The sequence below is a fragment of the Nyctereutes procyonoides genome, unplaced genomic scaffold (assembly GCF_905146905.1).
Source record: "Nyctereutes procyonoides isolate TBG_1078 unplaced genomic scaffold, NYPRO_anot_genome, whole genome shotgun sequence".
Lineage (NCBI taxonomy): Eukaryota > Metazoa > Chordata > Mammalia > Carnivora > Canidae > Nyctereutes > Nyctereutes procyonoides.
The window spans coordinates 9650094-9673993 of record NW_026575047.1 but is presented as its reverse complement, the minus strand read 5'-3'; the positions used below and the strand labels follow the sequence as shown (position 1 = coordinate 9673993).

General features: G+C 36.5%; 1 long non-coding RNA gene across 1 annotated transcript in view; it reads right to left on the bottom strand.

Annotated features, from left to right (window-relative positions):
- LOC129510513 (uncharacterized) overlaps positions 1-23900 on the bottom strand; it is a 64543-nt gene that overhangs the window by 4887 nt on the left and 35756 nt on the right. Inside the window, exon 2 of the long non-coding RNA XR_008664610.1 lies at positions 4195-4263. This is a non-coding gene — a long non-coding RNA (uncharacterized LOC129510513). The remainder of the gene's footprint in view (positions 1-4194; positions 4264-23900) is intronic.

Genomic DNA, 23900 nt, shown 5'->3' with positions numbered 1-23900 from the left:
TTGTTTTCTGCTTTACCTTCACCCTGACGTGCTATTTCATGTAATGAAACAGTAAATCAATAGAATCCTTGTGGGTGGGATTCAGTAAAGAAAACAACCTGTGTTCTGCTTAATTATAAACTCATTAAAATGAGAACATGACATTTCCAAAGCACTGATTTATTCTTACAAGTCAAATTTCACTGAAAGTTAAGTGTGAGGCTTAGTGTCCTGAAAACAATCTTAATTAATTAAAACCATGCACAAACAATCACTGATCTGGTTGGAGCTCAAGAGCCTACTGATTTTGTTCTCCAGAAGAATAAGCATAATAGGTCACAGATACGAAATCTGCTCAATTATAGCTGGAATTTCCCTAGTCCAGAACTCTATAAAGAGAAAAATATATGCATTCTCAGAAGAAACTTATTTTTCTCTCATGATTTCTGTGTGACTTGATTACAATGTCAGGGAGAAAAACACTAGTTTGTGTCTTATAAAAGAAATTGTAGATATGTTTAGAGATGGTGTTCAAGGGCCCTAATATCCATATATAAATAGATAATTCATAATTTAACTACTCACATGAGACACACTTTAATTTGCTAATATTTACTTTTCTTCTCTCTAGTCTCCTACTAATATGTTAGTATTTTATTTTTTGGAGGAGACAATAAGACAGTACAATAAGACTTGGTGATTGGATCAAGGTCAAATAGGTAGTAAATGACAGAAGAATGTGCTGCTCCTGTTATTTCTGGAAAAGGGATTACCCCATGTGTCAAAACATTTGGACACATGGAGCATCTTTTCTCAGAACATATAACTTGCCATGCCTGAGATTATCACGATTCGATCATACAGAGAGACTCTTCAAGGGCTCAGTCTCCCGGAGTCTCATTTGGAATTCAATGGCCATTTTGCATTAGTAACTTCAGCTACCACTTTGCATTATTATTCGCAGGAACTGTACTCTAAAATGTAGGCTAGAAAGCATCATATTTAAAAGCCATCTCTGCATGTCAATATTTTGAGAATGCAAAAACAAAACAAAATAAAAACCCGTGAATCCTATCAATCTCCCCCCGATCCGTTTTTATTAACTGATCTGTTCCACAATTTGGACACTTAAGTCCTTAAAATTAACTTCACTATGTTTTTATTTGCTGTGACAAGACACCTCTGGCTTTCAGCACTTGGCAGATAATTAAAATATGTGGAATACTACTCTCCTGGTAGTTGCTTTACTCTGGAACGGATTTACTTGAGAAATAATGAAATATTGTTAACTTCTAGGCTTTCTCAGTCCATTAAAAGGTTAATTTATTTGAAAAGAGTGGTGAATTAAACAGCTGGACTAAAAGACACATTTCACATCATCATCAAAGTGTGATGTCTTTCTATGGAAATTGGGTCAAAACCTGTCCCGTAAGCTATTACTCTCCCTTGTAACTGGTCTCCCACTCACCAAGTCTGTCTTATCCTCAGGGAACAATGAAAAGAAGCATCTGCAAGGAAGTAGCAAGTGTTCTTTGGTCACCGATGTAATTGGATTGGGTATATTTATGTTCTAGCAGATTAGGGTCAAAGACTTGAATTGAATTTGAAATTGCACCGTAATTCTCACTAACTGAAAAAAAAAATTAGGAAAAAAATGATCTCTGAAATTATATATTTAAAAGTTGAAGCACCCAAGCCTGTAACATGTTTGCTCTGAAATATACCTCCCCACAGGGTCAATATTCTAAATAAGGAAATCTACATTTACTCTTCACTACAAATAGCTGGTAAAGACAAACTGTGAGTCAGAGAATTATGTTTAAGAAAGCTGCCTTCTTTATGCCCTCTTGATATCAGAAGTAAGGAGACGGGCATTGGGGTGAGAAGTAATTATTTCTGAGTTATTATATCATCTGAAATATTCTATTTCACATTTTTGTGGTTTTTAGAAATATATTTGGAAACACACAAATGTAATACCTACACACATAGATATCAAATATGTGTAACTGTATACTAAACAAATTTTCAAGCAGAAATGGATATGAGTAAAAAATTTGTATTCTTCTTAAAGTACTAGTTCCCAGAGGAAAGAATAAGGCTGCTGCAGTTTTCGCCAAAAATTATTTAGATGTATGCATATATAGCCCAAATGAATGTGAAGATAATAATTTTGGACAGAGGATTTTTGAAATGCTGATGTACAAATTTAGACATATATAATAATTTTTATAGCCCTTCCACCTTTTGACTTTAGTTACCACATAATCTACAAAATTTCCACAATACAAGATGTTAACTTCATTATTTCTGAAAGCTACAATATGGTCATTAGGTCAGAAAACTATATAGCTTTCAAAATATGATGGCCTACTGGGTCACCTGAATGACAGATGACCCTTTCTGTATGAAGACATTGCATTGTGGAAGGAAGCAAAATGTTCTCTATAATGAGGTGGGTTGGAGGGGCATCCCAAAAGAGGCCGATAGAAGAAATTCATGGTTCACTGATGAACACATTTTCACTCAAGAGTCAATAAATAAAATCAATATATGTTTTCCTTTAAGGAGAAGAGTCATAGTTCTAGGATCCAAATGCAGTTTTGATATTTCATAGAATGAGCAGTTTGATAATGTATATCATTTAGTATATAAATGTGTGATGGGGAAAAATGGCTTAAGATCTTCTAGGTACAAAATTTGCTTCATTGGGGATCCCTGGATGGCTCAGCAGTTTAGCACCTGCCTTCCGCCCAGGGCGTGATCCTGGAGTCCTGGGATCAAGTCCCACATTGGGGTCCCTGCGTGGAGCCTGCTTTTCCCTCTGCCTGCGTCTCTGCCCCTCTCTCTTTGTGTCTCTCATGAATAAATAAATAAACCCTTAAAAAAATTTGCTTCCTTGCTAATGATCTACAAAGCATTTTACATGTAAACATTTTGCTCTTTATCTTAGTTTTCTTCCCTTTCCCCTGAATAGATTATCCTTTCTTCCTCCTTGGACTCAAATTTTTAGTCACTGAACTTAACAGTTTCAATGACTTTCAATGCTAATTGAAAATTTAATATCTGTATCTTACCTTTTGGTATTGTCTGAATATGCCCCCCCCCACACACACACAAATTCATATGGTAAATCCTAATCACCAAAGGTGATGGTAGTAGGAGACAGGACCTTTGGGAAGTGGTCATGTCATGAGTGTGGAGCCCTGACAAACGGGATTAATGTTCTTCTCAAAGAGACCCCACAGAGCTTCCCTGTCCATTCTCCATGTGAGACCCCAATGAAAAATAATTAGTCTACAGATGAGGAGAGGGCTCTTACCAGAACGTGACCATGCTAGCACCATAATCTTGGCGTTCCTAGTCATTAAAATTATAAGAAAGAAACTATTGTTTATGAACTACCCAGTCTATGGTATTTTGTTATGACAGCCTAAACAGACTAAGACATCTTTCTAGATATAAAATTAAATGAATATATATGTGTAAAATAGCTGGCCCAATCCCTGGCATATATTGAAATAACATAAAATATTTGGTGTGTGTGTGTGTGTGTGTGTACATGTAGGGACATGTACAGAGTTAATTTAGAGACATTACTTTTGAATAAAAGAATTTATAAAATAATCAATCATAAATATATTCCCAAGGACTTTATTTATCCAATATGACATGAGGGAATTTTAATGACTAATATGTCACTTACATTGCTTCTGTCGACTTTAATAATCTGTACCAAGCACTGCTCTGGGTTGAAATATTAACCATCCCAGGCAACATGTAGGTTTTGTAGAATTTGTGAATCTTCTTTTAAAAAAAATATTTATTTATTCATGAGAGACACCCACAGAGAGAGAGGCAGAGACACAGGCAGAGGGAGAAGCAGGCTCCATGCAGGGAGCCCAACGTGGGACTGGATCCCGGATCCTGGGATCATACCCTGAGCTGAAGGCAGACACTCAACTGCTGAGCCACCCAGAAGTCCCAGATTTGTGAACCTTCTTAACTTTATTTATATTCCCCCATGGTCTCCAAGATTTCTCAGCAGTCCTGAATGGATCACTGGGGAAATCATACAGATCCTGTATGAATCATTTAGACAAGGATTTTTCAGAATCACGTCTATCCAAAGAGTGTTCAATTCTATTTGGTGATCATACATCATTCGGATTTGGTTTTGGTGCCTTATGTATATCCTACTATGCTATAACTCACCTTCAACCAGTCCTCCAGATAAGTGATGTTTACTTTCTTTTTTTCTGTTTGTAAAATGCATATCACTTCCTGTTATTTGTCCAGCAAAAAAAAAACAAAAAAAAAACAAAAAAAAACCATTATTAGTTTATATCTCTCAGCTCCTTGAAGAATGCCCCGATTAAGCAACTTGCTACATTAAAAGCGAATATCTACATTAATAACTTTCCTACCCAAATAACCAGTGGCAAACTTTCAAGACATTCTGTGTTAAGTCCACTTCCTTTCCATCTTAAACACAAGGTATGTGCGGATCACAGTATGGGTGCATCTTCTAAAAGTCTCAATGTCACTTGTTAAAAGCACAAATGATTAGCCACAGAAACATTGTTAAATGAGGCTAACATTATGCATCCTGATGATGCTGGAGGGCTCAGATAGCTTTTGTCCTTGTTTCTGTACCCCAAGACTATCAAAATATCTTAGCAGGGCACTGTATTCTCAGCGGGCGATCAATAAAAATTAATAAGGATTCTTACCACTCACAAGAAGTTACAGCACGAGTAACAGAAATATAAACAATTAACCCATGGAATTTTTAAGATAAATGTCAGATACGTATTTCGGGTCAATGTTTACTTTCTTTGTGGTGTGAGCTTGATGTAATACTTGAGAAAATATAAGATATTGTACACTGCGGACAGAGCCTTCATATATCTTCTGGCCATTTCTTTCCAATTGAATGGTATCCTTTGAATCTGAGATCCAATTATCATCATTTGGGGAGAGATTCTGACTACCAATTTAAAATAATTCCTTTTTTAGCAGTGTGCAATGATACATGGAGACAATGTAACTATGTCTTTATTTAGCGCTAAATTATCTACTTCACATAATAAGCAAATGTTGAAAATGAAGAAAGGGTACTCTGTACAATTTTTCTCAAATGACAAAGATCGGATGTCCAGTAATTGGCCCGAAGTCCTGATTTTTGGTCAATTACTTACATTTCAGACCATATTTTATATAACAAGTTTAGCCTCTTTTTCTTGAGCTTTTACCCACTTAATAGATTGCTTCCTATTTATATAATGCCTATTTCTGAAGGATTTAATGTAATTTAGATTATTCATTAATCCTGATAATGTAACTGCAAGTTAGATGATTATGCCTTTACAGTGATGGAAACTGAGGCAGAGATAATTTTAGTGACTCTCATAAAGTCCAACCATTTCCCATTTGTGACAATCTGCCTTCCAGGAGGAATTGTCACCTCATACACACTCGGCACTGGTAGGTCACCATATTCAAAAGTTTCCATAGAGACTGCCCCAAACTTTTATATTTTGTAGCTCATTAGCTGAGAGAGATGCTTTAGTTTTTTGCTACTGCATGTACATCTGGCAATAAAAATCTCCTCTGCAGGCACTAAAGCAGACATGAGGAGAAGAGCCTTACTCAAGAGCCTTAGTGGCACGAACAAGGCAGCTTTCTTCTCCTCATTATTAATATCAGATTGTGAAGCAGGTACAGTAGGACCCCAACAGAGGGCTAGTGGCTTAATGTCTCAAGCAGGAACATATGCCAGGAACAAGACTCTGGATCCCAGTCTAGTGGTGACAGTCCCTGGAATCCTATTAATGACATTCTAATTTTCAACGTATTTAGTATATTAAGTAAAACAAAAGCTTTCAGTGGGAAGCATCAGAGATGACAGCCATGTCCCCTACAACAATGTGAGTCTCTGGGTCCCCTTCCTGTATACAAAATGAAATAATAAACACAGATCTTAGATATTACCTTTTTGAGTAATCACTCTGAGAGAAAGAGATCAGCATCCATACTGGAACTTGTCCCTATAGAGACCCCTTATTTTTATTTTTTTTATTTTTATAAAAGATTTTATTTATTCATGAGAGACACAGAGAGAGAGGCAGAGACACAGGCAGAGAGGAGCAGGCTCCATGCAAGGAGCCAGACATGGGACTCCATCCCAGGACCCTGGGATCATGCCCTGAGCCAAAGGCAGGTGCTCAAGCACTGAGCACCCAGGTGCCCCTGGAATTTGTCCCTATAGAGACACCTTATTTTTAAAGAAAAGGAGATACATAGTACCAGCTGATATACTGGAAAAAAAAAAGAAGATGTTCATAGGAGAACACCTATAAGAATCATGTCAAATTTAAAATAACTGTCCAGGGCAGCCCAGGTGGCTCAGCAGTTTAACGCAGCCTTCAGCTCAAGGCCTGATCCTGGAGATCTGGGATCGAGTCCCACATCGGCTCCCTGCATGGAGCCTGTTTCTCCCTCTGCATGTGTCTCTGCCTCTCTCTTTCTCTCTCTCTCTCTCTCTCTCTCTCTCTCTCTCTCATGAATAAATAAATAAATAAATAAATAAAATCTTTAAAATAAATAAATAAATAAAATAACTGTCCAGGAATAATTATGGTGATTGCCAATGATACTAAAGAAGTGGATGTGGGGACATAGGATGCAAATTCCAACTGCAGACCTGAAATGGAATGTGGCTACTTAATACCTGCTTTAAGATGCTACTGTTTTGGCAGAACTCATTTCTAAGGATTTCTTTGTGCTTATGATTTTTCCCTTTTAGTGATTGAAATTTGAACCAAGTAAGTAATGTACTATTAGAAAGCTATCCTTAATTTTGATATCTCAAGAAAATAAGGAGTATGGCCGTACTGTATCTATTGAATATCTCTAACATCGTTAGAGATGCTGAATGTGTCATACGTATTTAATAAAGCCACAGTTCGTATAATTTAATAGACTAAAACAGAAAAACGGAGCTGACACCACATATTTATCATACTCTTCACAGAAGAAGATAAAGAAAACCACCAACAATCTATTCAGGGGAAAGGGAAGTAAGCTCTGGGGTACAGAGCCAGAGAGATAACACAGGCAGGAGACTTTGCTCCCCGCAATGAAATGTGAACGTCTTTAAGAGATGTGAAGTAATACAAGCAGAAATGATAGATGGAGGATTTCTGCTTGAAACAATGCATGTAAGGTATTATCCAAATCACCCTCTGTGAAAGCCCTTGCTCTTTTTGTAAAAGCAAGAGGAGAAAATCAATATATAGTTGCAGAATATAGTATTAATAGTTCAGGGATGTTTTCTTTTTTTTTTCAGACTTGTTTTCCAAACATTTTTTTTCACATGGTAAATTGTACTTATGTCTATACTAATCTTGAGATCTGCTTTTTTCAAGTACAAAATGGGTGTGATGCAGTATGTCAGGGTTTGCTAGGCATTCTGAGAGTACTTAGTAAGTTTCAGATTCCAGAATTATTCCAGATCCGTTGAGTAGAACTACCATATACTTTTGCTACTGTCACAAATTACCACAAACTTTGTAGCTTAAAACAACATACATTTACTGTGTTACAGTTCTGGAAGTCAGATTCCAAAAATAGGTCTCACTGGGCTAATGTCAGGAAGTCAGTAGGGCTGGTTCCTTCTGGAAGCTCTGAGGATAACCCATCCTCCTGTCTTCTCCAGCATCTAAAGGCTCAGCATCCCTTAAATCTTAACCCCCTTCCTCCATCTTCAAAGCTAGTAGGTAGGGTAGCATCTTCAAATCTCTCTCTTTCTACTTTTGTAGTCACGTTACTTGTTTTGATTCTGACTTCTTGCTTCCCTCTTTTAAGGGCTCTTATGATTAGGCCCACCTAGATAATCTAGGATAATCTTCTTGCCTCAAATCTCTTCAATTACTCACATCTGCACAATCTCTTCTGATATCTAAGGTAACATATTCACAGATTTGGGGGATTAGGACTTCCAACATCTTTGGCCGTTGTTCAGCCTACTACATCAAGGCCTGGTAGAAAAAGATGATCTCTCTAAGCAATTCAGTTCTATGATTCTGTGTTTACCAACATTTTTGTTAGCACATAAAACTGTTTCCGAATTCAGTCATTCATCCAATCATTAACTTATGTAATCATTCCTTATTCAATAAACATTTGTTTTATAGCTACTGGATGTGAATCACAAAGCCAGTGCAAGGAGACACAGAATAGATTGAAAAAGAAACGCCTACCCATGTGGAATTGTATCTTTCAGTATAGTTCTTAAACTGAATTCATGTGTTTGTTACCTAATATCTGCAAGGTGTGGTCCACTTACAAATAAGCAGACATACTCATGTAGTAGACAGAACATGTTATATATTGTTTTCATTGAACTTATAGTTGTTCTTTCGGAAGCGGATTGCAACATAGTGTAAAGAATAAGAATCATGCATGGGGATATATCATAGAATTGCTAAGTAAAAAAAGGAAAGAAAAGAGGAAGAAAGAAAGAAAAGAAGAAAGAAAAAAGAACGAATGAATGAACGAAAGAAAGAAAGAAAGAAAGAAAGAGAAAAGAAGAAAAGGAAGCCCGTAAGACTACAGCCTGGGGAGATATACTGAGCAATTGACATACTGCTAGGGTGTCAATAAAATCAAATTCTGCCCGTTAGAGGAATAATGAGCTCTTTTCTCTCTGCACCCAAGGGAGATTAATTCAAGAACATGTATTTTATTCATGTTCTTCACCTCTCGCTGCAAAATAAAAGTGCTAAAAGTGGTCATCTGGGGGTGGTTTTCCTTTTTATTCTCTCTTCTGAGAAGAAACATGTTGCATAACTTCTATTATGCACAGAATAGCATAATAGACATTTTGTTGTTTGGATTCCTGGCCAAGTGATTTAATGAATGTTCAATTAAAAGATATGTGTTTTTTTTATAATTATCATAACAGAACTGACAGAAAATTTCCTCTCCTGTTAAAAATGTCCAAAGTTAGGCAACAATCTGCTGATGCCATGCACGAAATGAAAACGAGCCAGTCACTGCAAGAAAGCAATAGCTTTCATTCTCTATAGTCAGGCTCTTCTGAAACAGCCCCGGAAACTTCCATCTTGCCTCAGCCTCCTGCTATCTGTTTCTCTGAGTTTCTCTCTTTCCTGATGCTACCACACATTTATGCCACCGCTCCTGTCTGTTCTCTTGAGATATAGCAGAGACATTGGGTGCAACAATATCCCTATACCACATGAGCATTTTCTCCTCACTTGTGCTGTTTTATCTTTAGGTATTCCATGCTTGGAAGTGGCTCCCTAGACTTATAGGTATCCTTTCAGATTTGCCTCCTAATTTGAACTTTTCCATTTCCTCAAATTTCTCTGGAAAACCCATCCACCGTCCATGCAATTGAATGAGAAAAGCCTGATGAGGTTATCTGAGCTCTGTGCTAATGTGTACTCCTGGCTTTATAGGATTCCACTTACAGAAAACGTATTTTTATTTGAACAGGGAGCCATCCATACTAAAATCCCATGCTTCTCAAATACCTGTGGACCAATAAATTTAGGATATCAAAAGTTAAACAGAATGCATCTGTCTGAAGTATGCATCTTTCTTCATTCAGATTTAATTGATTAGAAGTAAGTTACAGTACTGCTTACGTATTATTAGATGGAATGTACAATTTGTGCTAGAATTCCTAAAGCCAAGACTTTAGTTTCTAATAAATCTTGTCCTCGTGATAGGCTTTTCAGATTTGTCTATCTCTAGAACTCTCTCTGCAGAACACCATAGAAAACATATTTAACTTGTCTGCTACCATGGATATTCCTGTAGAAGGGTTTGAGGATAACTGCCTAAAACAATATTGGGATTTAGCTTTGCTGGATGATGTTGCAGAGTCTCTCATCATCCATTTGTTATTACCAACTTTAGGCCTGGAATGGGGAAAGCAGAGGTTAGCTTTGAACTCCGTGTTTAAGTAAATTTTTAGTAATGACTTCCTCAATGATAAAAGAAACAGTTGAGAAACAGAGGGATCAGAATAAATGCTGTTGGCAAAAAAACTGGATAGTACTAAGAGGAAAGATCTTTCTTATATTCTAGCCCGTTATCAATCATACAGATGGCAACCACAGGAAATCAGACTATGAGCTGAGTATTACGAATTATCTAGAGCCATGCCCACATTTTACAGGTAAGATGAATGAGGCATGTGGAAGGTGAGAAGATTTCTCCTGGATCTCCCATCCTCTCATTGGAAGAAGAAATAGGCATCTTACAAATGGAATTAGTTAAGAAAACCTTCTATGGTAATTGAAAACCCCCAGATAGCATCAGCTAAAGGTAAAAAGGAAATTTATTAAGTCATGTAAGCAAATCATGAAATGAGTGGAAGTTGAGCCATACTGGGAGTTGACTGGCTATAAGCGCTTAAATTTAGCTCTTCTCTCAGCTTCCTGCATCATCTTCATGTTCTCTTTTTGTGCATGGACTTTTTCTGAACATCAAAAATAGAGCAGTAGGTGTCTCATTCTTTCATTTAAACAGCTTCTTACCTACAAGGATCATCTCCTGTTCTTCCTTTTCCAGAATTTAGGATCATATGGAAGAAGTCAAGTTGGTCTGGTTTGAATCATATGATCATCCCTTGGACCATGGAAATATGAGTTAGATTAATTTTCTAATTCTGCATCACCAAGAAACAGCTTTTAAAGGAAAGGAAAGATGACAGAGTGTTGGGCAGATAAAACAAATCCCTTCCCCTTGGGTGCTGGGTCTTTAGTGGGAGGGACACATTGGGTTTTTGAAGTGCATACATTTACTCTCCAATGGGAGTATTTCATACCCAGCATGCTCCAATTTTGTCCACCCAGGTTATTCATTATCGAAATCAGTTCTAATAGGGCTAGCAAATTAGCTTGGTTAGAAGGTAATAAGGAGGGATTATTAGGGCTATTAAGGGTTAAAAGGATCAACTTTTCCTCCCATTATCAGCCTTTTTTAAAAAAAACATTCATTCTATCAAACCCAGTAGCCATATATTGTATGAGACAATGTATACAGATAAGTAAAATGGTCATTTCAGATTGCATCAAATTACCCACTTACTTTTCAGAAGTAGTCTAATTTAGACTTCTCCCCAAATATTATTTTTCGTTACAACCATGTTTGATGCTTTCTTCAAAAAGATCATCTTGTCTACTTTGAAATACAAATTAGGGTAATGTTTAAGTGACATGAACCTATCTCTACTGCTCATACACAGACTTTATCTGAAAGTGTGTGTCTTATAGCCCTTTCATTTTCAAAACAATAAATATGTTGCTTCCCATAGGCATGTGCCTAAATGTCTACAAGAAATGCATTAATCCTCTTAATTGGATGGGCTATTCATAAGGATAAGTCACATGTTTCTGTCTACCATAAGCACCACGCTACTTCTTAGATTTCTTTTTAATTTTTAAAAGGAAACAGAATTATTCTGATATAGCTGCGACTTTCTGCCTATATATAAAACTTTGAAATTGGATTTCAATATAAAGAAGAAGAAAAAAAAAGAAAGCTCTGTGATACCTATCCACAAATGGGATGTAGAAATGTAATAACCAAAATATATGTAGATATCTATATATATATATTTATTGACACATTGATAGACACACATATATATTATATAACACATATAATATATATTTTAACAATAAAAGCTTAGGTATGAGTCCAGCTTCAGGCCTAATTAGTGAGCCTTAGTGAACCTAATACAGTGTTAATTATAGGTTCTATTTAGGGAAAGAAGAAACAGCAAATTGTAGCGAAAGTGCTGCTTTATGGAGGTAACCAGGGCCCTGACCTCTACTCTACCCTCTGTGATCTTGAGAATAACACTGTCACAGATACCAGGACCCTTCCTCCTCATTCATACCTGTATCTCTTTCATAAATAGGATAATATCAAGAAAAAAGTAAAGGAAACCCACAATATTTCGCCAAAAGCTAATCTTGAGATCTTGAGGCATTTTATTAGTCAAATTGTGTTCACCATGCCATAGGAGTATTTTTTCTTTCTTACCTGCTGTCAGAGAGAGAAACATTCACTAACATCTCACAAACTAAAATATTAGAATAGTTTCTTCATTCCCCTCTCAATTCAGCACCTTGTGTAACCATAGCAACTCACAGGTACAAGGGAGCAGGACAAGATGCCCCTAATTCTGGCTTCTCCAAGTGTCCTGTCTAATATTTGATATTCCATGATTTATAGCTCCAGTAGCAAATAAAACATGCCATGTTCTTATATTCAAAGTCTGTAATTACTCTTCCTGCTTTTGAAACCACAATGAGAGCTATGGAGATTATTAGCAATACTATGGTTCAAATCTCCCCATCTTGAATACTGTGTCTGCTTTCTTGTAACTGAGTAAGAAGACCTACCGTCTGAGAGACTAGAGCTGGTGTCCCCACAGATTTTTGTGAAATTGTAATTCCAGCTTCTCAGATAGACATAGAATAAAAGAACAAGAGTGAGAGAGAACACATGGTGCAATAGAAAGAGCTTGAACTTTAAAGTGCAACTGGCCTGTTTTGAATCTCAGGCCTTCAAAACCTACCAGAAGGAATTTCGGCTAGTCACTTCTGTGTCTGAGTATCTGTTTCCCCATCTTCAAAACAGAGAGATTGATAGACACTTCTTAAGATCATTGACGTGATTTAATGAGATGGCATATATAAGTCCCCAAGCGTAAAGTGAGCTGAACTACAAAAAATGTAGCAAATGTTCTGAATCACAGTCTCCCTTCCCCTTCAATAGTTAACCAGAGTAGACAACGAGAGCTGCAATGCAATTGGAGTAAACAGGAAAATAAAAAAAAAATAAATAAATAAAGCTTAAAGCTCCAGAAAGAAATCTCAGATAAATCTGAAATTCCTGTTGGTGTCTTGGCATTGATTCCAATGTGGCAAACCCAGAAGTTGTTCTCCTTAGCAACCGGCCATGCCCCTTGAATAGTCTAAATCTCCTGAGTCCTTCAGCCAGTGACTCAGTGCAGCTCTTCTCTTAGCGACATCTGGAGAAGACAGCTTTGAGAGGTAGTCCCACTGAGCTTTCTAGGGGAACATCGACGTTATAAACCGTTTAAAGGAACTGATCTTTTAAAGGTTCAAACTCTCTAGAGTTACCTTAAGAAAGCAGGTCTGGAAACTGGAGAGCATCATATCTCAGTAGTTCCCTCAATATCTCATGCTGTTTTGTAAAGCAGATACCACCCAGCTGAGCCTTGTGCTCATGGTGACTCTCATACCTCCCAAGGCTGATAGGACAGGATGTTACAGCACAAAAGCCATCAGCCTCTCCCAAAAATTCCTTTCTCCGGCATCCATGGGATTTGGCAAAGTCACAAATGCCTCTTTGCATTTCCTGTTGATAAGAGCAGCCCCAAATATACCAAATTCCTTAAGGCTAGAAAGGCAAAAATAAACTTCAAGGCAGCCTCTGGATTACGATTTCAATAATCATGTTATATTTTGAGAAGTGAATTTTAAGCCACCAAGGTCATGCAGATATGTTACTAGTCGTTTTCTAGCCGCCGTGGGGAAGGGTAGCATAAAAAGGGTCCCGCATTCCATGTCAGCTGACAAGGGTTCTAATCCCAGCTCTGTCACTAGGCAATTATGTGAATTTATGTGAATCATTCAATAGCTCTGGACCTAAGGGCCCTCATCTATGCAGACTAAATTATTTCTGAGCTCCCATCCAGGACTAAGATTCTATGATCTGTACCCTCATTTTGCTTGGATAGCCAGGTGGATTGAATGCTCTCTCTGAAGTGTTAACCATCCTTTCTGAGAACACTTGCACACAAGGTTATTAGGTAAATAAAAAAAGTGTTGCTGTTTGCAGAAAGAAAAAAAAAAACCTCTGCACTATGCCTTCAAATTAATATTTAATGCATTAATACAAAGTTCATGCAAACAAAGTTGTCTATTCCTTTCATTTTATTTGACAAAGGTGGATTTTCTGAGCATGATATGTAAACTAATATACCAAATATATGACAAATATATCATTTGGCGGTTATGTGGCTCATTAAGTACTTTCAAATTGGAAACACCATTCAATAATTTTATTTTACTTCTAACTATTTAGCAATTATTTCATTTCTGTCTCGATGCCCAAATTACTTTTATGATACGTTTATTTTCAGATTCAGTTTATATTTCACCAGCATCTATGGTGAATCATTCACTCACCAATGAAAATACCAGTGGATGGTAAGATTACTTTGTTTTATAAGAACTGTATCCAAACAATAGCAAAATTTTGCCTTAACTACTGTTGTGAAAATACTTAGACAAAAATATACCAATGAACCATGTGACATAATTTTTCAGGGGCAAAATGTTTCAAGCAGTATATTTATATATGCAATCACCTGAGAGAGATACATAGGCATCATTATTCAGACCTAATTTTATGTATCTTAAAAAAAAACAAAAAATAATAATTATCTGTATCTTTTTGTTGTTATTATTTTGTTTTTGTTTTGCTTAACGCTTTAGTTTGTTAGAATTATAGAGCTCCATTGTAAAACCTGATATTCATAATCACAATAGTAGATGCTGCAGGACTCAATTATAATTAAGAAAGTTGGACTAATAGCCGCTTTATCCACCAGTAGAGACATCAAATCCTAATCAGAAGGACTTATGCTTTCCTATACATGAATTGCACATAATCAGAGATAACCTTAGGTAAAGGTAAAGCTCATTATGGAAGGGATATTGTTGGAGTTTTAGGTACAACAACAATAACCTCTGGAGAAGACATAGAGAAAGAGGTAGTTCATTTGCTTATGTATGATAAAATACATATATTTTAATACCAATGTCACTTATGGAGTGTCTGTCATAAGTCAGTCACTCTGTTGAACATGAACATGAACATGAACATGAACATATAGCAGAGGCTGAGTCAATGACTGTGTCCCAAAGTCCTCAAGAAGTAGAGAAAACAAGGAGACAGATAAATGCCAATTATTATGATTAGTTCTCTTTTAGGTGTCACATGCAAACATCTGTTTTAATGCATAGCTCTACATGATGGGGGCAAGAGAAGCTTCACGGATGAGGGACATGTATCCAAAAGAACACTGTCTAAAAGAAGGTTCTTGGAGGGACAGAAAGAGGTGATACAAAATTAACAAATTTACATCTTGACTTACATATACAGACTTTTGTGAATTTTATCAATGTGAGGCAGCCAATCAAAGCTGGTTTACAGATAAGCGACTTTACTAAAGCAATTTTCTACATCAGTAAACTGTAACATAGAATTTAGGGTCAGTGGTGACTTTGCATGGAAGTAAAAATACTAAAAGTTGCCTGGTTTCTCTATCCTTTTTTTTTTCTCAGAATCTCAGCAGCTATGCCATATGTGAATCAAGTAGATAATGAGTCTCCTGAGCTACAATCACAGTGAAGCATATACATATACGTACATATCAGATACATATAGAGGTGGGTAAACTGGTCCCTGATGTTGAGATAGAGAAAATATCCATATGAATAAAAATGCCCAGCACTATGTGATATGTGATTTCGTAGTTATACACAGAAGAACACAGGGGAAGAGATGCCTACGTGAGCTTTGAGATTGGTTTAAGTTAGTGATTCTGACTGTGTGAACTTTTGTGTAATTTCTCTCTAGTCAATGATAGACTATTACAGAGAATTGATTTTAAATGTCCAGTATAATGCTGCAATAAATAGGTCTGATATATATATATATATATATATATATATATATATATATATTTGTGTTTTGCTTCCTTCAAGTAACTACCCAAAAGTGGAATCATTGGGTTGTACGGTCTTTCTATTTTTAATATTTTGAGGAAGCCTCTATATGGTTTTCCATATGGCTATATCATTTACAGTGGCCAAGATAGATAAACAACCTAAGTGTCCATTGATAGATGAACAGATTTTTAAAATATGTGGTGTATACGTACAAGATATGCTACTCACACATAAAAATAAAGCAATTTTGCCATTCATCACAACAGAGATGGGCCTAGAGAGTATTATGCTAAGTAAAATAAGTCAGACAGAAAATTACAAATGCCACATGCTTTCACTTACTCATGGAATCTAAAAAATAAAACGAATGATAACCTCAAAAAGCAGAAATAAACTCACAAACACAGAAAACAAATTGGGGGTTGCCAGAAGGAAGAGGGTTATTAGGATGGACAAAATAGGTGAAGGGGATTTAAAGATACAAACTTGTAGTATAAAATAAACAAGTCACAGGGATAAAAAGTACAGTGTATAAAATACAGTCAATAATTTTGTAATAACTTTGTGTGGTGACAGATGGTAACTATACTTACCATGGTGGGCATCTTGTAATGTATATAATTGTGAAATCACTAGGTGGTACACCAGAAACTAGTATAATATTGTATGTCAATTATACTTCAATTTAAAAAATCAAGTAATTATTGATAAGGAGGGACTTTAAAAATAAATAAATAAGTAGTCCAATATATCCAGCTGGAGATAGCCAGGCAACATTCAAACTGCAAACCAAATAAAGCATTTATAGAGTGGTGTCAGAATCATATACACAGTATATAGCCCACATGTCTTCTTGAATACACCTCTTAGCATCACTGATCATGAAGAATGTGATGAACAAATCTAAAATTGCTACCAACATGTTATTGGTTAGCTGAATGCTTTCATTGAAACAATGCCAACCCCAGTAAATTTTCACTGGAGTTTGAAAAAGTCTCAGAAACTTTTCTTGGTAGAGTTAAATATGGGTTTCTATAAATAGTAAGACAAAAAAGAAAAAAAAAGTAAAACCTGTTTCTTACCAGCCAAAGGGGGGGAAAAAAACTACAAAGATGTAAAGCTACAGCCTTTAAGGAGAGAACATAAAATTGAGAAAAAATACATAGTGTTTATATTGTAAGAGAGTCAGAACCCATTTAAAAGATCTTGAGATGGGGACTGTGTGGATATTATTCACCGACTAATGTGAATAATATGATTTATTATCAGGAATGGTGATGATTAAATCTATTCTATATAATTGGGGATGTTTTAAGGTCACCATATTTTGTTTTCATTAATTGATTTATCCATCTAAACCATTCATCCAGCTTTAATTAGGCCTCATCTGTTTGTTCACTCAATATTTACCTTAAATGTTTATGCTTGCTGGTTATTTTGCCAAATTCTGTGGATTTTGAGATTCTTCTTAAGGAAGATGGATAAACAATATCAACCAACATAAAATTATTATGTTAGACATAATCATATGTTGTCATTGAAGAATTACTTCACCTTTTATCTGACAAGATATTGTATGTGTGTGCATGTGTGCATGCATGTGTGTGTGAAATAGAGTAGTTTGATGTAAATTCGTGATATCCAGAAGCTACAAATGGTTTCTCTTTGAATATGCTTGCTTGAGGCAAGAAAGGTGCATATAAACATTATCAGTTAGAAGTACACTTAATTTGTTAGTAAAAAATGAGATTTTTTTTCTATCCATTCCATATGTAACAGTTCTCAGAACTCAAAATTATGAAATGAAAGTTTATCTTTTAAGACTCAGACCATATTTGTTGAAGGTTATGGAAAGAGACAGTGTTGACATCATCCTTGTCTGTCTAGTTCATAGAAAGTCAAAATGATATTATTTAAAAACATGCCCAGCTTAAACACTACCCACGAGCCATCTGATCTTCTTGTCTTTTGAATTTGTCCTGCATTTTGATGTTAAATCTCAAGCACTTTCTTACAAAAGCAAAGTTCTGAGGTTGTTGTTGTTGTTTTAAATGAAGTATAACTGACATTCAGCATAATATTAGTATCAGGTGTACATCATGATTCAGCATTTGCATACATTGTGAAATGATCACGGTGAGACTAGTCAACCATCTGTCACCACACCAAGCTACAAATTTGTTTTCCTTGTGATGCGAACTTTTAGATGTATTTCCTTAACAACTTTCAGATTTGTAATACAATATTATTGACTCTAGTCACTGTGCTGTATAGACATCATGCTGTATCAAATTAATACGATGTATTCACTTTGTAAGTGGAAGTTTGTACCCCTTGATCCTCGTCACTCTAACGCTCCTCCCCTTTAGCAACCACCAATCTACTCTCTGTGCCTATGAGTTTTGTTTTGTTTGTTCATCTGTTTTGCTTTTTAGATTCCATGTACAAGTGAAATCACATGATTTTTCTTTCTCTGTTTGACTTATTTCATTTAGCGTAATACCCTCAAGGTCTACTACCCATATTGTCACCAAGGGCAAGATTTCATTCTTTTTTATGACTATATGATATTCCATTGTGTGTATATGTATGTGATATGCATAATCTTTATGCATCCATCTATCAGTGGACACTTAGGTTGCTTCCATATCTTGAGTATTGTAAATACCGCTGCAATGAACATTGGGGTGCCTATATCTTTTCCAATTAGTGTTTCTATTTTCTTCAGGTAAATACTGGGGAATACAATTGCTGGGTCATGTAGTAGTTCTATTTTTAATTTTTCGAGAACCTTCCAAACTCTTTTCTATAGTGGATTCACCAATTCCCTTAAAAGCAATGGCAACAAAAGCAAAAATAAACAAATGGGACTATATTAAACTAAAATGCTTCTGTAGAGTGAAGGAAACCATCAGCAGAATAAAAAGGCAATCTACTGAATGGGAGAAGATATTTGCAAATCATATATTTGATAAGGGGTTCGTACCCAAATTTTTGAGTTTTTAGCCTCAGAAGTCTGCAAGAAAAAAAGCAGTTTCCCTAGTACATCAGGTACGTCTCTTCAATATGTTCTTGACATGGGACAGATGACATTTACATCCTGATGACCATGAGAACTGAGAGAAAATAAACATCACGTATTTGCTTGAATGAATTGATCAATAAGCATTTACTGTATAATGTGCCTTTGGGTTATTACTCGAAAAGGCAAAATACATTAATCAGAAATAATTAAAATAATGTCACTTGATTTACCACTTTCTTTTTTGCATATTTGATAAGTAGTGATTTTTTAAGACCATTTGTTTTTCTACTCAGTTTTGGTATTGTTGTGTATATTGCTAATATGCCAATGGTTAAAAATATAAAACGGAGATTGTCTATACAATAGTTTTAGCTCTGCCTTGCTAGCATTTCTTCCAAGTGCTACAAGGAAGAGCAAGACACATAAGGACAAAACTCCTGCTGTATATGTATTGATTATTTAACAGTGGAGGCAAATCGAGGCACAAGTATCTACAATAGAGGAATGTACATTCTAAGAGCCAGATGATCAGTTCAGTTGAGTAAGAGATCTTTTCTGACTGCTAGAGCTAAAATGTTCAATTCTTTTCTAAATCTACACAGGCTTTTTTTTTTTTTTTTACTATTTAGAAAACAGTTTTCCTCAGAGTACACGTCTGCCTCTTCTTCAACATTATTAAATGGTCATTAGAGGCTGCTGCATAGGGAACATATAAATGAAATGATATAAGAGGTGTAGCAGTTTCAGTAGACAAGATGATAAATTACTATGAGGAGAGCTGGCTCAAAGAAAAACAGCAGTAAGAGCCGATGGTAGAAGCAGCCTTCACAGAAAGCACAATAACTCAGCTGTCACAGGTTACTGGGCTCTTGGAGAGTTGACAATGATGTAAGTGCAAAGCTGGTTCTATAGAATGACTCAAACCATAGGCTTAGAAATACACTCTCACTAAAGTCAATATTGCCACCTGTTCACCTGGACCACTTCCCAGCAAACATGGAAATATCATCACTCAGGAGATTCAAAAGGGTACTGGTGGGTGTTGGTCCCCTGGTTTGGAGCATGGACAGGATATGCTGAATTTGAAAAAGAAAATAAAGTTGAAAGATGTTTATTTCATTTTACAATAGCCTCCATCTGACTCATTCAATACAGGTGTAATTGTAAAAGGACTCAGAATGACAGTGATACTCGCCATGTGGCAGAGGAGTGAAGACTCAAGTGCTAGAAATATTTTAATTCTTGGGGGAGGGGGGTTTACAACACCCTTTCCACATTGTTTCCATACTAAAAGAGACTGACAGAGGAAGGAGGAAGGAAGAGAGGTAGACAGACAAAGTCAGAGACAGACAGACAGATACACACACACACACAACACAAAGGGTAAGGGAGAGAGAGAGAGATTTATCAGGAATCAGTGAGGCCTCTTCAATGCCAATGAGCTGGTATTTCCTGCCCCAGTGAAAGTTTATGGACATCACAGGCAGATTATAATAATGCAGTGCATATTTTTTTAAGGTAATGGTTTTCAACCCTGACTGCACTTTAGAATGACCTAGAAAAGCTAATTTATACTATTCCATTCCTGGGTCCCAACCCAGACCAATTAAATCAGAATTTCTGGAAATATAAATCTCCACAGGTAATTTTAACATAAAGCAAAAGTTGGAAAACTACTCGTCCAAGGGTATAGAGAACAAAATGAGATGTATTTTGATAGAGTTGACTATTTATCATGTTATTTGAATTTGTGAAGTTTGAATCTGTAAGCATGTTATGGTAAAAAATATCATCCATGCCTCTCAGCATCAAGAATGGATATAATAAATAATTGAGAGAGGACCCATTGACCTCAAGATACTTCAGATAAATATGAGGTTTCCTCCAGATGCTAAATATTCTTCGCATGCTGTGACACAATGCATGTCTTAAGGGCTAAGTATACAACATGTTTTCTTATGCGAATATCTGTGTATTTGACCATTGGTTGGCAATGGAACAAATTTTTTTTTTTTACATTTTTGTTAGTGTTGTCATGTAGGGAAAAATGTGAAGTTAACTTGAAATATTCTTTCTAAGATGCATTCGGTAGTCCTGGACTGTCACTAGAATTGGAGTCTGTCTCTTCTCCCAAGATTTGAGTGACAACCTCATATATTTTATGATTATTATTATTACTATTTATTTCTAAAATTGAGTTAATAATATTTCCCATGACCATACAGAGAAAATTAAACATAAAATAGCAATGTGCAGTGTGAATGCAAGGAATATGTAGCAGAAAACTATTTTAGCATACTATTCGGGATATGTTTTCCTTGATAATCTCTTACATTGATATACATTCATTTGGTTTTAAAAGTTGAGGACAGGACATAAGATTACAAGGTTTTAGAAAAATATATGAAGCTGAGCTAGTTTTCCCCCCACTTCCTGGAGTAGGAAATACAGTTCCCACTTGGAGCCAGGAGTGAAAGGGAAAAGCAGAAGGTCCCTATGCTGGAGTTCTTCTGAAAAGTGATGCACCATCTCATCAGACCTCAAGAAGATAGGATAAGAGGAACTTTAGGTAGGTTTGGGGGAATATGAAAGTAGATGGTTTTAATTCTTCACTTTAATAGTGTATTCCAGGGAAACTAAAAATCTGTGCCCAGAAAGGCAAAGAGAACGAGTTTTGGAAATTAAGACTGATGTCTTTAGAGAGAAAAGGTCTGAGCTCCATCACTGTTAGTGGATGCAGCAGACTTGCTCCCAAAGGAATAACAAAAGAGCTTTGCTGGACCTGGATTCAGAGACGCCTTATGTTTAGGAAGAAAAGGCAACATAGCTGAACCCCTCATGTAACAAAGGATGAGGTGGGCCCAGGTATACTTTAGTAGATACCATGTCAGATGTTCCCATCCACAGTCCTGGGGCAATATTCATGCAATAGCACCACCAGTCCCTCAAACTTCAGAGAAAACCAAGCAAATGATAGAGAGCAACTCCAATGTGGCTGACATTTTTTTTTTCTCCACCATCCATCAGAGTTGAGTTCAAAATAGAAATGGTTTTGTTGTGCAGTGTTAAAATCACACTTCATGCCTGTCTGAAATTGTGACCTAGATTTGTACCTAAGGTGGAATGTGTATCAATAGCATACAAAACAAAATAAAATAAAATGCACACACACATCTATCATAGGATGGATGTCTGACTCCCTCTAGATTGTTGGTAATCAACACTTCACATAAATTTTGCCGTGTTAAACTGATTATATAAAATCTCTTGAATTCTTGCTTTTTTGTGTGTGTGTGAATTTTGTGCAGTGCTTCCTGTTTTATGGTTCTTTTCACTGTTTTTCTCAGTGTTCAACTCAACTTGGACTTAGAATATGCCACAGCTTTCAAGTTGATCTTGGTGAGCCAGATTACTAAACTCAAGACCAGGTAACTCATGCATTAGGCAAATTCAAAGTAAAACTCCACTCTTTATTTTTTTTTATTTTATTTTTTAAAATTTTATTTATTTATGATAGTCACAGAGAGAGAGAGAGAGAGACAGAGACATAGACAGAGGGAGAGGGAGAAGCAGGCTCCATGCACCGGGAGCCCGACATGGGATTCGATCCCGGGTCTCTAGGATCACGCCCTGGGCCAAAGGCAGGCGCCAAACCGCTGCGCCACCCAGGGATCCCAACTCCATTCTTTAAAGAGCATTAACCATCAAAATAATGAGCAGTTCCATATACAAACACGCGCATGTGCACACAGTTTATCACACTTCCACTTTGTATAATAAAATACTTCAAACTGGCATGTGAAAGTTACATCTGCAATATGTTAATTGATTGCAGTACTGGCTTTTCCTTTAGGGAGAATAACAAAACTGGGTCTAAAAAGAAGAGTAGTAAGAAGGTCAATTGGTAACTAAAATTAGGTTAAGAGAGAGAACGATCTGGGATCAGGTGAGAGTTGGGTCCTTCTACTGAAGAACAAGATGCATAGCTTATGTCCTCAGGGGATGAGCTGCCTCAGAGTGAGGACTCCCGTACTTACTCTGCCCTACATGTAACCTCCAGCCCCATCCCACACACAAACTAAACATTCAAACAAGTCAAACAAACAAACAAACAAACAAACAAAAACAAACAAACAAACAAAAAAGTAGAAGACCTTGATTCCCTGAAAGGGAGTGACTACATAGAGCATCTTATCTTCCTTTTCTGAAAAATATGGTAACTTGCTTGTCTTGACCATCACTTCCACTAGCCACTGTTTTTATCTAAGGTGAACCAGAAGATGCTACAATAGAGTCAAAATGACAGTGACCAAAGAAAATGGGATACACAAGTGTATTTCTTTCACATAGCTATATGTAGGACTCCGGCTGCAGTACTGCAGGCATGTTCAGGAATCGAGGGAGATGCTGGGAGCCCTGCTGCTCACCCACAGTGGAACCAAAGTGAAATAATAAGAGGCGTCCTTATGGGAGTCAGAGGTACTCCCACAACCAAAGAATGCCCAAAACCCCACAAAAACTAACCCACATAGGTTGCATTGTCTGCCTCACAACTCAGTGGCCACATGCCATTTGCAAAGAATAAGCTTATATTCATGAGCAAGTCAGAATCTGTCCTGTTCGATGCCTATGGGATGAAGGTCAGCATCTGCTCTGTCATTTGAGTTTGATTACAGGGAAGACAAATCTGAACAGAGAGTTCTGACCTGGATATGGGAAAAGGAGAGGATATTTTTTCGGAGGAGTAGCAATAGGAGCTGCTATGCCGTTACAGCCTCACTAGCAAGATCATTGAGACCCATCTGTATATCCACGAGCTTCTTGTTTTAGGTGGGAGGTTAATTAAGCAGATTTTCACTTCTTACACATTTATATACACGAAACATATTTCCTTTGAGTCTAACGTTTATTGATTTGTTTATAGATTTAATAATTTCACTTATTCTGAACATTTACGCTTCCTCTCTCACTCTCCAGTCCTAAGCTGGCCTCAATACACTGTAGTATATTTAGCATTGTAAATCTACCACAACACCAAAAAGCCTGGAATGCACATAATTTTCAAGAGTGAAAATGGCTGGAGAGCA